The sequence below is a fragment of the Ammospiza caudacuta genome, chromosome 4 (assembly GCF_027887145.1).
Source record: "Ammospiza caudacuta isolate bAmmCau1 chromosome 4, bAmmCau1.pri, whole genome shotgun sequence".
Taxonomy (NCBI): domain Eukaryota; kingdom Metazoa; phylum Chordata; class Aves; order Passeriformes; family Passerellidae; genus Ammospiza; species Ammospiza caudacuta.
The window spans coordinates 37,335,668-37,354,863 of NC_080596.1; positions in this window are offsets into that span (position 1 = coordinate 37,335,668).

Genomic DNA, 19,196 nt, shown 5'->3' on the forward strand with positions numbered 1-19,196 from the left:
GTAGGGACGATGCTGTCCGGAGCTAAGCGCCGCTCCCGGGCGTATTTCGGCAGAAGCCGCGCTAAGAGAGCACTGTGAGCGGTACAATCGTCTTTGCGCGAAGAAGCCGCTTCTTCGGCTCCGGGAGCCGGAGAGAGCGGCAGCATGGGAAAGCTGAAGAAGGAAGCTGTACAACACTGGGATTGTGTGCTCAACTTGCCAACTGATAGAAAACAGTAGCTTACCATTCTCCTGACTTTTCCAATCACATGAATGTACGATTAGAAGCTGTTTTGGACAGCTTTTCTTTTCTTTATGCCAAACAAATGTCAGACCTCCGTGAAACGACCAGAACACGATGGGAGATGTTTTCTGTGCTCCCGCAGGTTTTCCTTGCCAGACAGAGTGGAAAAGCTTTCTGCCAGTAATATAGACCACAAAAGACGCTAAAGACGAAGGTACGATGCTCCCCGGAGCTAAGCGCCGCTCCCGGGCTTCTTTCGGCAGAAGCCGCGCTAAGAGAGCACTGTGACCGGTACAATCGTCTTTGCGCGAAGAAGCCGCTTTATGGGCTCCGGGAGCCGGAGAGAGCGGCAGCATGGGAAAGGTGAAGAAGGAAGCTGTAGAACACTGGGATTGTGTGCTCAACTTGCCAACTGATAGAAAACAGTACCTTACCATTCTCCTGACTTTTCTAATCACATGAATATTCGATAAGAAGCTGTTTTGGACAGCTTTTCTTTTCTTTATGCCAAACACTAGGCAGACCTCCGTGCAACGTCTAGAACACGATGGGAGATGTTTTCTGTGCTCCTGCAGGTTTTCCTTGCCAGACAGAGTGGAAAAGCTTTCTGCCAGGATGTAGACCACAAAAGACGCTAAAGACGAAGGGACGATGCTCTCCGGAGCTAAGCGCCGCTCCCGGGCTTCTTTCGGCAGAAGCCGCGCTAAGAGAGCACTGTGAGCGGTACAATCGTCTTTGCGCGAAGAAGGCGCATCTTCAGCTCCGGGAGCCGGAGAGAGCGGCAGCATGGGAAAGGTGAAGAAGGAAGCTGTAGAACACTGGGATTGTGTGCTCAACTTGCCAACTGATAGAAAACAGTACCTTACCATTCTCCTTACTTTTCTAATCACATGAATATTTGATAAGAAGCTGTTTTGGACAGCTTTTTTTTTCTTTAAGCCAAACAATTGGCAGACATCCGTGCAACGTCCAGAACACGATGGGAGATGTTTTCTCTGCTCCCGCAGGTTTTCCTTGCCAGACTGAGTGGAAAAGCTTTCTGCTAGGATGTAGACCACAAAAGACGCTAAAGACGAAGGGACGATGCTCTCCGGAGCTAAGCGCCGCTCCCGGGCTTCTTTCGGCAGAAGCCGCGCTAAGAGAGCACTGTGACCGGTACAATCGTCTTTGCGCGAAGAAGCCGCTTCTTGGGCTCCGGGAGCCGGAGAGAGCGGCAGCATGGGAAAGGTGAAGAAGGAAGCTGTACAACACTGGGATTGTGTGCTCAACTTGCCAACTGATAGAAAACAGTACCTTACCATTCTCCTGACTTTTCTAATCACATGAATATTCGATAAGAAGCTGTTTTGGACAGCTTTTCTTTTCTTTATGCCAAACACTAGGCAGACCTCCGTGCAACGTCTAGAACACGATGGGAGATGTTTTCTGTGCTCCCGCAGGTTTTCCTTGCCAGACAGAGTGGAAAAGCTTTCTGCTAGGATGTAGACCACAAAAGCCGCTAAAGACGAAGGGACGATGCTCTCCGGAGGTAAGCGCCGCTCCCGGGCGTCTTTCGGCAGAAGCCGCGCTAAGAGAGCACTGTGAGCGTTACAATCGTCTTTGCGCGAAGAAGCCGCTTCTTGGGCCCAGGGAGCCGGAGAGAGCGGCAGCATGGGAAAGGTGAAGAAGGAAGCTGTACAACACTGGGATTGTGTGCTCAACTTGCCAACTGATAGAAAACAGTACCTTACCATTCTCCTGACTTTTCCGATCACATGAATATTCGATAAGAAGCTGTTTTGGACAGCTTTTCCTTTCTTCATGCCAAACACTTGGCAGACATACGTGCAAAGTCCAGAATACGATGGGAGATGTTTTCTGTGCTCCCGCAGGTTTTCCTTGCCAGACAGAGTGGAAAAGCTTTCTGCCAGGATGTAGACCACAAAAGACGCTAAAGACGAAGGGACGATGCTCTCCGGAGCTAAGCGCCGCTCCCGGGCTTCTTCCGGCAGAAGCCGCGCTAAGAGAGCACTGTGAGCGGTACAATCGTCTTTGCGCGAAGAAGCCGCTTCTTGGGCTCCGGGAGCCGGAGAGAGCGGCAGCATGGGAAAGGTGAAGAAGGAAGCTGTACAACACTGGGATTGTGTGCTCAACTTGCCAACTGATAGAAAACAGTACCTTACCATTCTCCTGAATTTTCTAATCACATGAATATTCGATAAGAAGCTGTTTTGGACAGCTTTTCTTTTCTTTATGCCAAACACTTGGCAGACCTCCGTGCAAAGTCCAGAACAGGATGGGAGATGTTTTCTGTGCTCCCGCAGGTTTTCCTTGCCAGACAGAGTGGAAAAGCTTTTTGCCAGGATGTAGACCACAAAAGACGCTAAAGACGAAGGGACGATGCTCTCCGGAGCTAAGCGCCGCTCCCGGGCTTCTTTCGGCAGAAGCCGCGCTAAGAGAGCACTGTGACCGGTACAATCGTCTTTGCGCGAAGAAGGCGCATCTTCAGCTCCGGGAGCCGGAGAGAGCGGCAGCATGGGAAAGGTGAAGAAGGAAGCTGTAGAACACTGGGATTGTGTGCTCAACTTGCCAACTGATAGAAAACAGTACCTTACCATTCTCCTTACTTTTCTAATCACATGAATATTTGATAAGAAGCTGTTTTGGACAGCTTTTTTTTTCTTTAAGCCAAACAATTGGCAGACATCCGTGCAACGTCCAGAACACGATGGGAGATGTTTTCTCTGCTCCCGCAGGTTTTCCTTGGCAGACAGAGTCGAAAAGCTTTCTGCTAGGATGTAGAGCACAAAAGACGCTAAAGACGAAGGGACGATGCTCTCCGGAGCTAAGCGCCGCTCCCGGGCTTCTTTCGGCAGAAGCCGCGCTAAGAGGGCACTGTGACCGGTACAATCGTCTTTGCGCGAAGAAGCCGCTTCTTGGGCTCCGGGAGCCGGAGAGAGCGGCAGCATGGGAAAGGTGAAGAAGGAAGCTGTACAACACTGGGATTGTGTGCTCAACTTGCCAACTGATAGAAAACAGTACCTTACCATTCTCCTGACTTTTCTAATCACATGAATATTCGATAAGAAGCTGTTTTGGACAGCTTTTCTTTTCTTTATGCCAAACACTAGGCAGACCTCCGTGCAACGTCTAGAACACGATGGGAGATGTTTTCTGTGCTCCCGCAGGTTTTCCTTGCCAGACAGAGTGGAAAAGCTTTCTGCTAGGATGTAGACCACAAAAGACGCTAAAGACGAAGGGACGATGCTCTCCGGAGCTAAGCGCCGCTCCCGGGCGTCTTTCGGCAGAAGCCGCGCTAAGAGAGCACTGTGAGCGTTACAATCGTCTTTGCGCGAAGAAGCCGCTTCTTGGGCCCAGGGAGCCGGAGAGAGCGGCAGCATGGGAAAGGTGAAGAAGGAAGCTGTACAACACTGGGATTGTGTGCTCAACTTGCCAACTGATAGAAAACAGTACCTTACCATTCTCCTGACTTTTCCGATCACATGAATATTCGATAAGAAGCTGTTTTGGACAGCTTTTCCTTTCTTCATGCCAAACACTTGGCAGACATACGTGCAAAGTCCAGAATACGATGGGAGATGTTTTCTGTGCTCCCGCAGGTTTTCCTTGCCAGACAGAGTGGAAAAGCTTTCTGCCAGGATGTAGACCACAAAAGACGCTAAAGACGAAGGTACGATGCTCTCCGGAGCTAAGCGCCGCTCCCGGCCTTCTTCCGGCAGAAGCCGCGCTAAGAGAGCACTGTGACCGGTACAATCGTCTTTGCGCGAAGAAGCCGCTTCTTCGGCTCAGGGAGCCGGAGAGAGCGGCAGCATGGGAAAGGTGAAGAAGGAAGCTGTACTACACTGGGATTGTGTGCTCAACTTGCCAACTGATAGTAAACAGTACCTTACCATCCTCCTGACTTTTCTAATCACATGAATATTCGATAAGAAGCTGTTTTGGACAGCTTTTCGTTTCTTCATGCAAACACTTGGCAGACCTCCGTGCAACGTCCAGAACACGATGGGAGATGTTTTCTGTGCTCCCGCAGGTTTTCCTTGCCAGACAGAGTGGAAAAGCTATCTGCTAAAATGTAGAATACAAAAGACGCTAAACACGTAGGGACGATGCTGTCCGGAGCTAAGCGCCGCTCCCGGGCTTCTTTCGGCAGAAGCCGCGCTAAGAGAGCACTGTGACCGGTACAATCGTCTTTGCGCGAAGAAGCCGCTTCTTGGGCTCCGGGAGCCGGAGAGAGCGGCAGCATGGGAAAGGTGAAGAAGGAAGCTGTACAACACTGGGATTGTGTGCTCAACTTGCCAACTGATAGAAAACAGTACCTTACCATTCTCCTGACTTTTCTAATCACATGAATATTCGATAAGAAGCTGTTTTGGACAGCTTTTCCTTTCTTTATGCCAAACACTTGGCAGACCTCCGTGCAAAGTCCAGAACAGGATGGGAGATGTTTTCTGTGCTCCCGCAGGTTTTCCTTGCCAGACAGAGTGGAAAAGCTTTTTGCCAGGATGTAGACCACAAAAGACGCTAAAGACGAAGGGACGATGCTCTCCGGAGCTAAGCGCCGCTCCCGGGCTTCTTCCGGCAGAAGCCGCGCTAAGAGAGCACTGTGAGCGGTACAATCGTCTTTGCGCGAAGAAGCCGCTTCTTGGGCTCCGGGAGCCGGAGAGAGCGGCAGCATGGGAAAGGTGAAGAAGGAAGCTGTACAACACTGGGATTGTGTGCTCAACTTGCCAACTGATAGAAAACAGTACCTTACCATTCTCCTGACTTTTCTAATCACATGAATATTCGATAAGAAGCTGTTTTGGACAGCTTTTCCTTTCTTTATGCCAAACACTTGGCAGACATCCGTGCAACGTCCAGAACACGATGGGAGATGTTTTCTGTGCTCCCGCAGGTTTTCCTTGTCAGAGAGAGGGGAAACGCTTTCTGCTAGGATGTAGACCACAAAAGACGCTAAAGACGAAGGGACGATGCTCCCCGGAGCTAAGCGCCGCTCCCGGGCTTCTTTCGTCAGAAGCCGCGCTAAGAGAGCACTGTGAGCGGTACAATCGTCTTTGCGCGAAGAAGCCGCTTCTTCGGGTCCGGGAGCCGGAGAGAGCGGCAGCATGGGAAAGGTGAAGAAGGAAGCTGTACTACACTGGGATTGTGTGCTCAACTTGCCAACTGATAGAAAACAGTACCTTACCATTCTCCTGACTTTTCCAATCACATGAATATTCGATAAGAGGCTGTTTTGGACAACTTTTCTTTTCTTTATGCCAAACACTTGGCAGACCTCCGTGCAACGTCCAGAACACGATGGGAGATGTTTTCTGTGCTCCCGCAGGTTTTCCTTGGCAGACAGAGTCGAAAAGCTTTCTGCTAGGATGTAGACCACAAAAGACGCTAAAGACGAAGGTACGATGCTCTCCGGAACTAAGCGCCGCTCCCGGGCTTCTTTCGGCAGAAGCCGCGCTAAGAGAGCACTGTGAGCGGTACAATCGTCTTTGCGCGAAGAAGCCTTTTCTTGGGCTCCGGGAGCCGGAGAGAGCGGCAGCATGGGAAAGGTGAAGAAGGAAGCTGTACAACACTGGGATTGTGTGCTCGACTTGCCAACTGATAGAAAACAGTACCTTACTATTCTCCTGACGTTTCCAATCACATGAATATTCGATAAGAAGGTGTTTTTGACAGCTTTACTTTTCTTTATGCCAAACACATGGCAGACCTCCGTGCAACGTCAAGAACACGATGGTAGATGTTTTCTGTGCTCCTGCAGGTTTTCCTTGCCAGACAGAGTGGAAAAGCTTTCTGCCAGGATGTAGACCACAAAAGACGCTAAAGACTAAGGGACGATGCTCTCCGGAGCAAAGCGCCGCTCCCGGGCTTCTTTCAGCAGAAGCCGCGCTAAGAGAGCACTGTGAGCCTTACAATCGTCTTTGCGCGAAGAAGTCGCTTCTTGGGCTCCGGGAGCCGGAGAGCGCGGCAGCATCGGAAAGGTGAAGAAGGAAGCTGTAGAACACGGGGATTGTGTGCTCAACTTGCCAACTGATAGAAAACAGTACCTTACCATTCTCCTGACTTTTCTAATCACATGAATATTCGATAAGAAGCTGTTTTGGACAGCTTTTCCTTTCTTTAAGCCAAACAATTGGCAGACATCCGTGCAACGTCCAGAACACGATGGGAGATGTTTTCTGTGCTCCCGCAGGTTTTCCTTTTCAGAGAGAGTGGAAACGCTTTCTGCTAGGATGTAGACCACAAAAGACGCTAAAGACGAAGGGACGATGCTCTCCGGAGCTAAGCGCCGCTCCTGGGCTTCTTTCGGCAGAAGCCGCGCTAAGAGAGCACTGTGAGCGGTACAATCGTCTTTGCGCGAAGAAGCCGCATCTTCGGCTCAGGGAGCCGGAGAGAGCGGCAGCATGGGAAAGGTGAAGAAGGAAGCTGTACAACACTGGGATTGTGTGCTCAACTTGCCAACTGATAGAAAACAGTACCTTACCATTCTCCTGACTTTTCTAATCACATGAATATTCGATTGGAAGCTGTTTTGGACAGCTTTTCTTTTCTTTATGCCAAACACATGGCAGACCTCCGTGCAACGACCAGAACACGATGGGAGATGTTTTCTGTGCTCCCGCAGGTTTTCCTTGCCAGACAGAGTGGAAAAGCTTTCTGCCAGTAATATAGACCACAAAGACGCTAAAGACGAAGGGACGATGCTCTCCGGATCCAAGCGCCGCTCCCGGGCGTCTTTCGGCAGAAGCCGCGCTAAGAGAGCACTGTGAGCGGTACAATCGTCTTTGCGCGAAGAAGCCCCTTCTTGGGCTCCGGTTGCCGGAGAGAGCGGCAGCATCGGAAAGGTGAAGAAGGAAGCTGTACTACACTGGGATTGTGTGCTCAACTTGCCAACTGATAGAAAACAGTAGCTTACCATTCTCCTGACTTTTCTAATCACATGAATATTCGATAAGAAGCTGTTTTGGACAGCTTTCCCTTTCGTTATGCCAAACACTTGGCAGACATCCGTGCAAAGTCCAGAACACGATGGGAGATGTTTTCTGTGCTCCCGCAGGTTTTCCTTGCCAGACAGAGTGGAAAAGCTTTCTGCTAGGATGTAGACCACAAAAGACGCTAAAGACGAAGGGACGATGCTCTCCGGAGCTAAGCGCCGCTCCCGGGCGTCTTTCGGCAGAAGCCGCGCTAAGAGAGCACTGTGAGCGGTACAATCGTCTTTGCGCGAAGAAGCCGCTTCTTGGGCTCAGGGAGCCGGAGAGAGCGGCAGCATGGGAAAGGTGAAGAAGGAAGCTGTACTACACTGGGATTGTGTGCTCAACTTGCCAACTGATAGAAAACAGTACCTTACCATTCTCCTGACTTTTCCAATCACATGAATATTCGATAAGACGCTGTTTTGGACAACTTTTCTTTTCTTTATGCCAAACACTTGGCAGACCTCCGTGCAACGTCCAGAACACGATGGGAGATGTTTTCTGTGCTCCCGCAGGTTTTCCTTGGCAGACAGAGTCGAAAAGCTTTCTGCTAGGATGTAGACCACAAAAGACGCTAAAGACGAAGGTACGATGCTCTCCGGAACTAAGCGCCGCTCCCGGGCTTCTTTCGGCGGAAGCCGCGCTAAGAGAGCACTGTGAGCGGTACAATCGTCTTTGCGCGAAGAAGCCTTTTCTTCGGCTCCGGGAGCCGGAGAGAGCGGCAGCATCGGAAAGGTGAATAAAGAAGCTGTACAACACTGGGATTGTGTGCTCGACTTGCAAACTGATAGAAAACAGTACCTTACTATTCTCCTGACGTTTCCAATCACATGAATATTCGATAAGAAGCTGTTTTGGACAGCTTTTCTTTTCTTTATGCCAAACACTTGGCAGACATCCGTGCAACGTCTAGAACACGATGGGAGATGTTTTCTGTGCTCCCGCAGGTTTTCCTTGCCAGACAGAGTGGAAAAGCTTTCTGCTAGGATGTAGACCACAAAAGCCGCTAAAGACGAAGGGACGATGCTCTCCGGAGCAAAGCGCCGCTCCCGGGCTTCTTTCGGCAGAAGCCGCGCTAAGAGAGCACTGTGAGCCTTACAATCGTCTTTGCGCGAAGAAGTCGCTTCTTGGGCTCCGGGAGCCGGAGAGAGCGGCAGCATCGGAAAGGTGAAGAAGGAAGCTGTAGAACACGGGGATTGTGTGCTCAACTTGCCAACTGATAGAAAACAGTACCTTACCATTCTCCTGACTTTTCTAATCACATGAATATTCGATAAGAAGCTGTTTTGGACAGCTTTTCCTTTCTTTAAGCCAAAAAATTGGCAGACATCCGTGCAACGTCCAGAACACGATGGGAGATGTTTTCTGTGCTCCCGCAGGTTTTCCTTTTCAGAGAGAGTGGAAACGCTTTCTGCTAGGATGTAGACCACAAAAGACGCTAAAGACGAAGGGACGATGCTCCCCGGAGCTAAGCGCCGCTCCCGGGCTTCTTTCGTCAGAAGCCGCGCTAAGAGAGCACTGTGACCGGTACAATCGTCTTTGCGCGAAGAAGCCGCTTCTTCGGGTCCGGGAGCCGGAGAGAGCGGCAGCATGGGAAAGGTGAAGAAGGAAGCTGTACTACACTGGGATTGTGTGCTCAACTTGCCAACTGATAGAAAACAGTACCTTACCATTCTCCTGACTTTTCCAATCACATGAATATTCGATAAGACGCTGTTTTGGACAACTTTTCTTTTCTTTATGCCAAACACTTGGCAGACCTCCGTGCAACGTCCAGAACACGATGGGAGATGTTTTCTGTGCTCCCGCAGGTTTTCCTTGGCAGACAGAGTCGAAAAGCTTTCTGCTAGGATGTAGACCACAAAAGACGCTAAAGACGAAGGTACGATGCTCTCCGGAACTAAGCGCCGCTCCCGGGCTTCTTTCGGCAGAAGCCGCGCTAAGAGAGCACTGTGAGCGGTACAATCGTCTTTGCGCGAAGAAGCCTTTTCTTGGGCTCCGGGAGCCGGAGAGAGCGGCAGCATGGGAAAGGTGAAGAAGGAAGCTGTACAACACTGGGATTGTGTGCTCGACTTGCCAACTGATAGAAAACAGTACCTTACTATTCTCCTGACGTTTCCAATCACATGAATATTCGATAAGAAGGTGTTTTTGACAGCTTTACTTTTCTTTATGCCAAACACATGGCAGACCTCCGTGCAACGTCAAGAACACGATGGTAGATGTTTTCTGTGCTCCTGCAGGTTTTCCTTGCCAGACAGAGTGGAAAAGCTTTCTGCCAGGATGTAGACCACAAAAGACGCTAAAGACTAAGGGACGATGCTCTCCGGAGCAAAGCGCCGCTCCCGGGCTTCTTTCAGCAGAAGCCGCGCTAAGAGAGCACTGTGAGCCTTACAATCGTCTTTGCGCGAAGAAGTCGCTTCTTGGGCTCCGGGAGCCGGAGAGAGCGGCAGCATCGGAAAGGTGAAGAAGGAAGCTGTAGAACACGGGGATTGTGTGCTCAACTTGCCAACTGATAGAAAACAGTACCTTACCATTCTCCTGACTTTTCTAATCACATGAATATTCGATAAGAAGCTGTTTTGGACAGCTTTTCCTTTCTTTAAGCCAAACAATTGGCAGACATCCGTGCAACGTCCAGAACACGATGGGAGATGTTTTCTGTGCTCCCGCAGGTTTTCCTTTTCAGAGAGAGTGGAAACGCTTTCTGCTAGGATGTAGACCACAAAAGACGCTAAAGACGAAGGGACGATGCTCTCCGGAGCTAAGCGCCGCTCCCGGGCTTCTTTCGGCAGAAGCCGCGCTAAGAGAGCACTGTGAGCGGTACAATCGTCTTTGCGCGAAGAAGCCGCATCTTCGGCTCAGGGAGCCGGAGAGAGCGGCAGCATGGGAAAGGTGAAGAAGGAAGCTGTAGAACACTGGGATTGTGTGCTCAACTTGCCAACTGATAGAAAACAGTACCTTACCATTCTCCTGACTTTTGTAATCACATGAATATTCGATTAGAAGCTGTTTTGGACAGCTTTTCTTTTCTTTATGCCAAACACATGGCAGACCTCCGTGCAACGACCAGAACACGATGGGAGATGTTTTCTGTGCTCCCGCAGGTTTTCCTTGCCAGACAGAGTGGAAAAGCTTTCTGCCATTAATATAGACCACAAAAGACGCTAAAGACGAAGGGACGATGCTCTCCGGAGCTAAGCGCCGCTCCCGGGCTTCTTTCGGCAGAAGCCGCGCTAAGAGAGCACTGTGAGCGGTACAATCGTCTTTGCGCGAAGAAGCCGCTTCTTGGGCTCAGGGAGCCGGAGAGTGCGGCAGCATCAGAAAGGTGAAGAAGGAAGCTGTACAACACTGGGATTGTGTGCTCAACTTGCCAACTGATAGTAAACAGTACCTTACCATCCTCCTGACTTTTCTAATCACATGAATATTCGATAAGAAGCTGTTTTGGACAGCTTTTCTTTTCTTCATGCAAACACTTGGCAGACCTCCGTGCAACGCCCAGAACACGATGGGAGATGTTTTCTGTGCTCCCGCAGGTTTTCCTTGCCAGACAGAGTGGAAAAGCTATCTGCTAAAATGCAGAATACAAAAGACGCTAAACACGTAGGGACGATGCTCTCCGGAGCTAAGCGCCGCTCCCGGGCTTCTTTCGGCAGAAGCCGCGCTAAGAGAGCACTGTGAGCGGTACAATCGTCTTTGCGCGAAGAAGCCGCATCTTCGGCTCAGGGAGCCGGAGAGAGCGGCAGCATGGGAAAGGTGAAGAAGGAAGCTGTACAACACTGGGATTGTGTGCTCAACTTGCCAACTGATAGAAAACAGTACCTTACCATTCTAATGACTTTTCCAATCACATGAATATACGATTAGAAGCTGTTTTGGACAGCTTTTCTTTTCTTTATGCCAAACAAATGTCAGACCTCCGTGCAACGTCCAGAACACGATGCGAGATGTTTTCTGTGCTCCCGCAGGTTTTCCTTGCCAGACAGAGTGGAAAAGCTTTCTGTCAGTAATATAGACCACAAAAGACGCTAAAGACGAAGGGACGATGCTCTCCGGAGCTAAGCGCCGCTCCCGGGCTTCTTTCGTCAGAAGCCGCGCTAAGAGAGCACTGTGAGCGGTACAATCGTCTTTGCGCGAAGAAGCCGCTTCTTGGGCTCCGGGAGCCGGAGAGACCGGCAGCATGGGAAAGGTGAAGAAGGAAGCTGTACAACACTGGGATTGTGTGCTCAACTTGCCAACTGATAGAAAACAGTACCTTACCATTCTCCTGACTTTTCTAATCACATGAATATTCGATAAGAAGCTGTTTTGGACAGCTTTTCCTTTCTTTAAGCCAAACACATGGCAGACCTCCGTGCAGCGTCTAGAACACGATGGGAGATGTTTTCTGTGCTCCCGCAGGTTTTACTTGTCAGAGAGAGTGGAAACGCTTTCTGCTAGGATGTAGACCACAAAAGACGCTAAAGACGAAGGGACGATGCTCTCCGGAGCTAAGCGCCGCTCCCGGGCGTATTTCGGCAGAAGCCGCGCTAAGAGAGCACTGTGAGCGGTACAATCGTCTTTGCGCGAAGAAGCCGCTTCTTCGGCTCCGGGAGCCGGAGAGAGCGGCAGCATGGGAAAGGTGAAGAAGGAAGCTGTAGAACACTGGGATTGTGTGCTCAACTTGCCAACTGATAGAAAACAGTACCTTACCATTCTCCTGACTTTTCCAATCACATGAATATACCATTAGAAGCTGTTTTGGACAGCTTTTCTTTTCTTTATGCCAAACAAATGTCAGACCTCCGTGCAACGACCAGAACACGATGGGAGATGTTTTCTGTGCTCCCGCAGGTTTTCCTTGCCAGACAGAGTGGAAAAGCTTTCTGCCATTAATATAGACCACAAAAGACGCTAAAGACGAAGGGACGATGCTCTCCGGAGCTAAGCGCCGCTCCCGGGCTTCTTTCGGCAGAAGCCGCGCTAAGAGAGCACTGTGAGCGGTACAATCGTCTTTGCGCGAAGAAGCCGCTTCTTGGGCTCAGGGAGCCGGAGAGTGCGGCAGCATCAGAAAGGTGAAGAAGGAAGCTGTACAACACTGGGATTGTGTGCTCAACTTGCCAACTGATAGAACACAGCACCTTACCATTCTCCTGACTTTTCTGTTCACATGAATATTCGATAAGAAGCTGTTTTGGACAGCTTTTCTTTTCTTTATGCCAAACACTTGGCAGACCTCCGTGCAAAGTCCAGAACAGGATGGGAGATGTTTTCTGTGCTCCCGCAGGTTTTCCTTGCCAGACAGAGTGGAAAAGCTTTTTGCCAGGATGTAGACCACAAAAGACGCTAAAGACGAAGGGACGATGCTCTCCGGAGCTAAGCGCCGCTCCCGGGCTTCTTCCGGCAGAAGCCGCGCTAAGAGAGCACTGTGAGCGGTACAATCGTCTTTGCGCGAAGAAGCCGCTTCTTCGGCTCCGGGAGCCGGAGAGAGCGGCAGCATCGGAAAGGTGAAGAAGGAAGCTGTACAACACTGGGATTGTGTGCTCAACTTGCCAACTGATAGAAAACAGTACCTTACCATTCTCCTGACTTTTCTAATCACATGAATATTCGATAAGAAGCTGTTTTGGACAGCTTTTCCTTTCTTTATGCCAAACACTTGGCAGACATCCGTGCAACGTCCAGAACACGATGGGAGATGTTTTCTGTGCTCCCGCAGGTTTTCCTTGTCAGAGAGAGTGGAAACGCTTTCTGCTAGGATGTAGACCACAAAAGACGCTAAAGACGAAGGTACGACGCTCCCCGGAGCTAAGCGCCGCTCCCGGGCTTCTTTCGGCAGAAGCCGCGCTAAGAGAGCACTGTGACCGGTACAATCGTCTTTGCGCGAAGAAGCCGCTTCTTGGGCTCCGGGAGCCGGAGAGAGCGGCAGCATGGGAAAGGTGAAGAAGGAAGCTGTAGAACACTGGGATTGTGTGCTCAACTTGCCAACTGATAGAAAACAGTACCTTACCATTCTCCTGACTTTTCTAATCACATGAATATTCGATAAGAAGCTGTTTTGGACAGCTTTTCTTTTCTTTATGCCAAACACATGGCAGACCTCCGTGCAACGTCTAGAACACGATGGGAGATGTTTTCTGTGCTCCTGCAGGTTTTCCTTGCCAGACAGAGTGGAAAAGCTTTCTGCCAGGATGTAGACCACAAAAGACGCTAAAGACGAAGGGACGATGCTCTCCGGAGCTAAGCGCCGCTCCCGGGCTTCTTTCGGCAGAAGCCGCGCTAAGAGAGCACTGTGAGCCTTACAATCGTCTTTGCGCGAAGAAGTCGCTTCTTGGGCTCAGGGAGCCGGAGAGAGCGGCAGCATCGGAAAGGTGAAGAAGGAAGCTGTAGAACACGGGGATTGTGTGCTCAACTTGCCAACTGATAGAAAACAGTACCTTACCATTCTCCTGACTTTTCTAATCACATGAATATTCGATAAGAAGCTGTTTTGGACAGCTTTTCCTTTCTTTAAGCCAAACAATTGGCAGACATCCGTGCAACGTCCAGAACACGATGGGAGATGTTTTCTGTGCTCCCGCAGGTTTTCCTTTTCAGAGAGAGTGGAAACGCTTTCTGCTAGGATGTAGACCACAAAAGACGCTAAAGACGAAGGGACGATGCTCTCCGGAGCTAAGCGCCGCTCCCGGGCGTCTTTCGGCAGAAGCCGCGCTAAGAGAGCACTGTGAGCGGTACAATCGTCTTTGCGCGAAGAAGCCGCATCTTCGGCTCAGGGAGCCGGAGAGAGCGGCAGCATGGGAAAGGTGAAGAAGGAAGCTGTAGAACACTGGGATTGTGTGCTCAACTTGCCAACTGATAGAAAACAGTACCTTACCATTCTCCTGACTTTTCTAATCACATGAATATTCGATTAGAAGCTGTTTTGGACAGCTTTTCTTTTCTTTATGCCAAACACATGGCAGACCTCCGTGCAACGACCAGAACACGATGGGAGATGTTTTCTGTGCTCCCGCAGGTTTTCCTTGCCAGACAGAGTGGAAAAGCTTTCTGCCAGTAATATAGACCACAAAGACGCTAAAGACGAAGGGACGATGCTCTCCGGATCCAAGCGCCGCTCCCGGGCGTCTTTCGGCAGAAGCCGCGCTAAGAGAGCACTGTGAGCGGTACAATCGTCTTTGCGCGAAGAAGCCGCTTCTTGGGCTCCGGGAGCCGGAGAGAGCGGCAGCATGGGAAAGGTGAAGAAGGAAGCTGTACAACACTGGGATTGTGTGCTCAACTTGCCAACTGATAGAAAACAGTACCTTACCATTCTCCTGACTTTTCTAATCACATGAATATTCCATAAGAAGCTGTTTTGGACAGCTATTCATTCCTTTATGCCAAACACATGGCAGACCTCCGTGCAATGTCCCGAGCACGATGGGAGATGTTTTCTGTGCTCCCGCAGGTTTTCCTTGCCAGACAGAGTGGAAACGCTTTCTGCTAGGATGTAGACCACAAAAGACGCTAAAGACGAAGGTACGATGCTCTCCGGAGCTAATCGCCGCTCCCGGGCTTCTTTCGGCAGAAGCCGCGCTAAGAGAGCACTGTGAGCGGTACAATCGTCTTTGCGCGAAGAAGCCGCTTCTTGGGCTCCGGGAGCCGGAGAGAGCGGCAGCATCGGAAAGGTGAAGAAGGAAGCTGTAGAACACGGGGATTGTGTGCTCAACTTGCCAACTGATAGAAAACAGTACCTTACCATTCTCCTGACTTTTCTAATCACATGAATATTCGATAAGAAGCTGTTTTGGACAGCTTTTCCTTTCTTTAAGCCAAACAATTGGCAGACATCCGTGCAACGTCCAGAACACGATGGGAGATGTTTTCTGTGCTCCCGCAGGTTTTCCTTGTCAGAGAGAGTGGAAACGCTTTCTGCTAGGATGTAGACCACAAAAGACGCTAAAGACGAAGGGACGATGCTCTCCGGAGCTAAGCGCCGCTCCCGGGCGTCTTTCGGCAGAAGCCGCGCTAAGAGAGCACTGTGAGCGGTACAATCGTCTTTGCGCGAAGAAGCCGCTTCTTCGGCTCCGGGAGCCGGAGAGAGCGGCAGCATCGGAAAGGTGAAGAAGGAAGCTGTAGAACACTGGGATTGTGTGCTCAACTTGCCAACTGATAGAAAACAGTACCTTACCATTCTCCTGACTTTTCCAATGACATGAATATTCGATAAGACGCTGTTTTGGACAACTTTTCTTTTCTTTATGCCAAACACTTGGCAGACCTCCGTGCAACGTCCAGAACACGATGGGAGATGTTTTCTGTGCTCCCGCAGGTTTTCCTTGCCAGACAGAGTGGAAAAGCTATCTGCTAAAATGTAGAATACAAAAGACGCTAAACACGTAGGGACGATGCTGTCCGGAGCTAAGCGCCGCTCCCGGGCGTATTTCGGCAGTAGCCGTGCTAAGAGAGCACTGTGAGCGGTACAATCGTCTTTGCGCGAAGAAGCCGCTTCTTCGGCTCCGGGAGCCGGAGAGAGCGGCAGCATGGGAAAGCTGAAGAAGGAAGCTGTACAACACTGGGATTGTGTGCTCAACTTGCCAACTGATAGAAAACAGTAGCTTACCATTCTCCTGACTTTTCCAATCACATGAATATACGATTAGAAGCTGTTTTGGACAGCTTTTCTTTTCTTTATGCCAAACAAATGTCAGACCTCCGTGCAACGACCAGAACACGATGGGAGATGTTTTCTGTGCTCCCGCAGGTTTTCCTTGCCAGACAGAGTGGAAAAGCTTTCTGCCAGTAATATAGACCACAAAAGACGCTAAAGACGAAGGGACGATGCTCTCCGGAGCTAAGCGCCGCTCCCGGGCGTCTTTCGGCAGAAGCCGCGCTAAGAGAGCACTGTGAGCGGTACAATCGTCTTTGCGCGAAGAAGCCGCTTCTTGGGCTCAGGGAGCCGGAGAGTGCGGCAGCATCAGAAAGGTGAAGAAGGAAGCTGTACAACACGGGGATTGTGTGCTCAACTTGCCAACTGATAGAACACAGCACCTTACCATTCTCCTGACTTTTCTGTTCACATGAATATTCGATAAGAAGCTGTTTTGGACAGCTTTTCTTTTCTTTATGCCAAACACTTGGCAGACCTCCGTGCAAAGTCCAGAACAGGATGGGAGATGTTTTCTGTGCTCCCGCAGGTTTTCCTTGCCAGACAGAGTGGAAAAGCTTTTTGCCAGGATGTAGACCACAAAAGACGCTAAAGACGAAGGGACGATGCTCTCCGGAGCTAAGCGCCGCTCCCGGGCTTCTTCCGGCAGAAGCCGCGCTAAGAGAGCACTGTGAGCGGTACAATCGTCTTTGCGCGAAGAAGCCGCTTCTTCGGCTCCGGGAGCCGGAGAGAGCGGCAGCATCGGAAAGGTGAAGAAGGAAGCTGTACAACACTGGGATTGTGTGCTCAACTTGCCAACTGATAGAAAACAGTACCTTACCATTCTCCTGACTTTTCTAATCACATGAATATTCGATAAGAAGCTGTTTTGGACAGCTTTTCCTTTCTTTATGCCAAACACTTGGCAGACATCCGTGCAACGTCCAGAACACGATGGGAGATGTTTTCTGTGCTCCCGCAGGTTTTCCTTGTCAGAGAGAGTGGAAACGCTTTCTGCTAGGATGTAGACCACAAAAGACGCTAAAGACGAAGGTACGATGCTCCCCGGAGCTAAGCGCCGCTCCCGGGCTTCTTTCGGCAGAAGCCGCGCTAAGAGAGCACTGTGAGCGGTACAATCGTCTTTGCGCGAAGAAGCCGCTTCTTGGGCTCCGGGAGCCGGAGAGAGCGGCAGCATGGGAAAGGTGAAGAAGGAAGCTGTAGAACACTGGGATTGTGTGCTCAACTTGCCAACTGATAGAAAACAGTACCTTACCATTCTCCAGACTTTTCTAATCACATGAATATTCGATAAGAAGCTGTTTTGGACAGCTTTTCTTTTCTTTATGCCAAACACATGGCAGACCTCCGTGCAACGTCTAGAACACGATGGGAGATGTTTTCTGTGCTCCTGCAGGTTTTCCTTGCCAGAGAGAGGGGAAAAGCTTTCTGCCAGGATGTAGACCACAAAAGACGCTAAAGACGAAGGGACGATGCTCTCCGGAGCTAAGCGCCGCTCCCGGGCTTCTTTCGGCAGAAGCCGCGCTAAGAGAGCACTGTGAGCCTTACAATCGTCTTTGCGCGAAGAAGTCGCTTCTTGGGCTCCGGGAGCCGGAGAGAGCGGCAGCATCGGAAAGGTGAAGAAGGAAGCTGTAGAACACGGGGATTGTGTGCTCAACTTGCCAACTGATAGAAAACAGTACCTTACCATTCTCCTGACTTTTCTAATCACATGAATATTCGATAAGAAGCTGTTTTGGACAGCTTTTCCTTTCTTTAAGCCAAACAATTGGCAGACATCCGTGCAACGTCCAGAACACGATGGGAGATGTTTTCTGTGCTCCCGCAGGTTTTCCTTTTCAGAGAGAGTGGAAACGCTTTCTGCTAGGATGTAGACCACAAAAGACGCTAAAGACGAAGGGACGATGCTCTCCGGAGCTAAGCGCCGCTCCCGGGCGTCTTTCGGCAGAAGCCGCGCTAAGAGAGCACTGTGAGCGGTACAATCGTCTTTGCGCGAAGAAGCCGCATCTTCGGCTCAGGGAGCCGGAGAGAGCGGCAGCATGGGAAAGGTGAAGAAGGAAGCTGTACAACACTGGGATTGTGTGCTCAACTTGCCAACTGATAGAAAACAGTACCTTACCATTCTCCTGACTTTTCTAATCACATGAATATTCGATTAGAAGCTGTTTTGGACAGCTTTTCTTTTCTTTATGCCAAACACATGGCAGACCTCCGTGCAACGACCAGAACACGATGGGAGATGTTTTCTGTGCTCCCGCAGGTTTTCCTTGCCAGACAGAGTGGAAAAGCTTTCTGCCAGTAATATAGACCACAAAGACGCTAAAGACGAAGGGACGATGCTCTCCGGATCCAAGCGCCGCTCCCGGGCGTCTTTCGGCAGAAGCCGCGCTAAGAGAGCACTGTGAGCGGTACAATCGTCTTTGCGCGAAGAAGCCGCTTCTTGGGCTCCGGGAGCCGGAGAGAGCGGCAGCATCGGAAAGGTGAAGAAGGAAGCTGTAGAACACTGGGATTGTGTGCTCAACTTGCCAACTGATAGAAAACAGTACCTTACCATTCTCCTGACTTTTCTAATCACATGAATATTCCATAAGAAGCTGTTTTGGACAGCTTTTCATTCCTTTATGCCAAACACATGGCAGACCTCCGTGCAATGTCCCGAGCACGATGGGAGATGTTTTCTGTGCTCCCGCAGGTTTTCCTTGCCAGACAGAGTGGAAACGCTTTCTGCTAGGATGTAGACCACAAAAGACGCTAAAGACGAAGGTACGATGCTCTCCGGAGCTAATCGCCGCTCCCGGGCTTCTTTCGGCAGAAGCCGCGCTAAGAGAGCACTGTGAGCGGTACAATCGTCTTTGCGCGAAGAAGCCGCTTCTTGGGCTCCGGGAGCCGGAGAGACCGGCAGCATCGGAAAGGTGAAGACGGAAGCTGTAGAACACTGGGATTGTGTGCTCAACTTGCCAACTGATAGAAAACAGTACCTTACCATTCTCCTGACTTTTCTAATCACATGAATATTCGATAAGAAGCTGTTTTGGACAGCTTTTCCTTTCTTTAAGCCAAACACATGGCAGACCTCCGTGCAGCGTCTAGAACACGATGGGAGATGTTTTCTGTGCTCCCGCAGGTTTTACTTGTCAGAGAGAGTGGAAACGCTTTCTGCTAGGATGTAGACCACAAAAGACGCTAAAGACGAAGGTACGATGCTCTCCGGAGCTAAGCGCCGCTCCCAGGCTTCTTCCGGCAGAAGCCGCGCTAAGAGAGCACTGTGAGCGGTACAATCGTCTTTGCGCGAAGAAGCCGCTTCTTCGGCTCAGGGAGCCGGAGAGAGCGGCAGCATGGGAAAGGTGAAGAAGGAAGCTGTACAACACTGGGATTG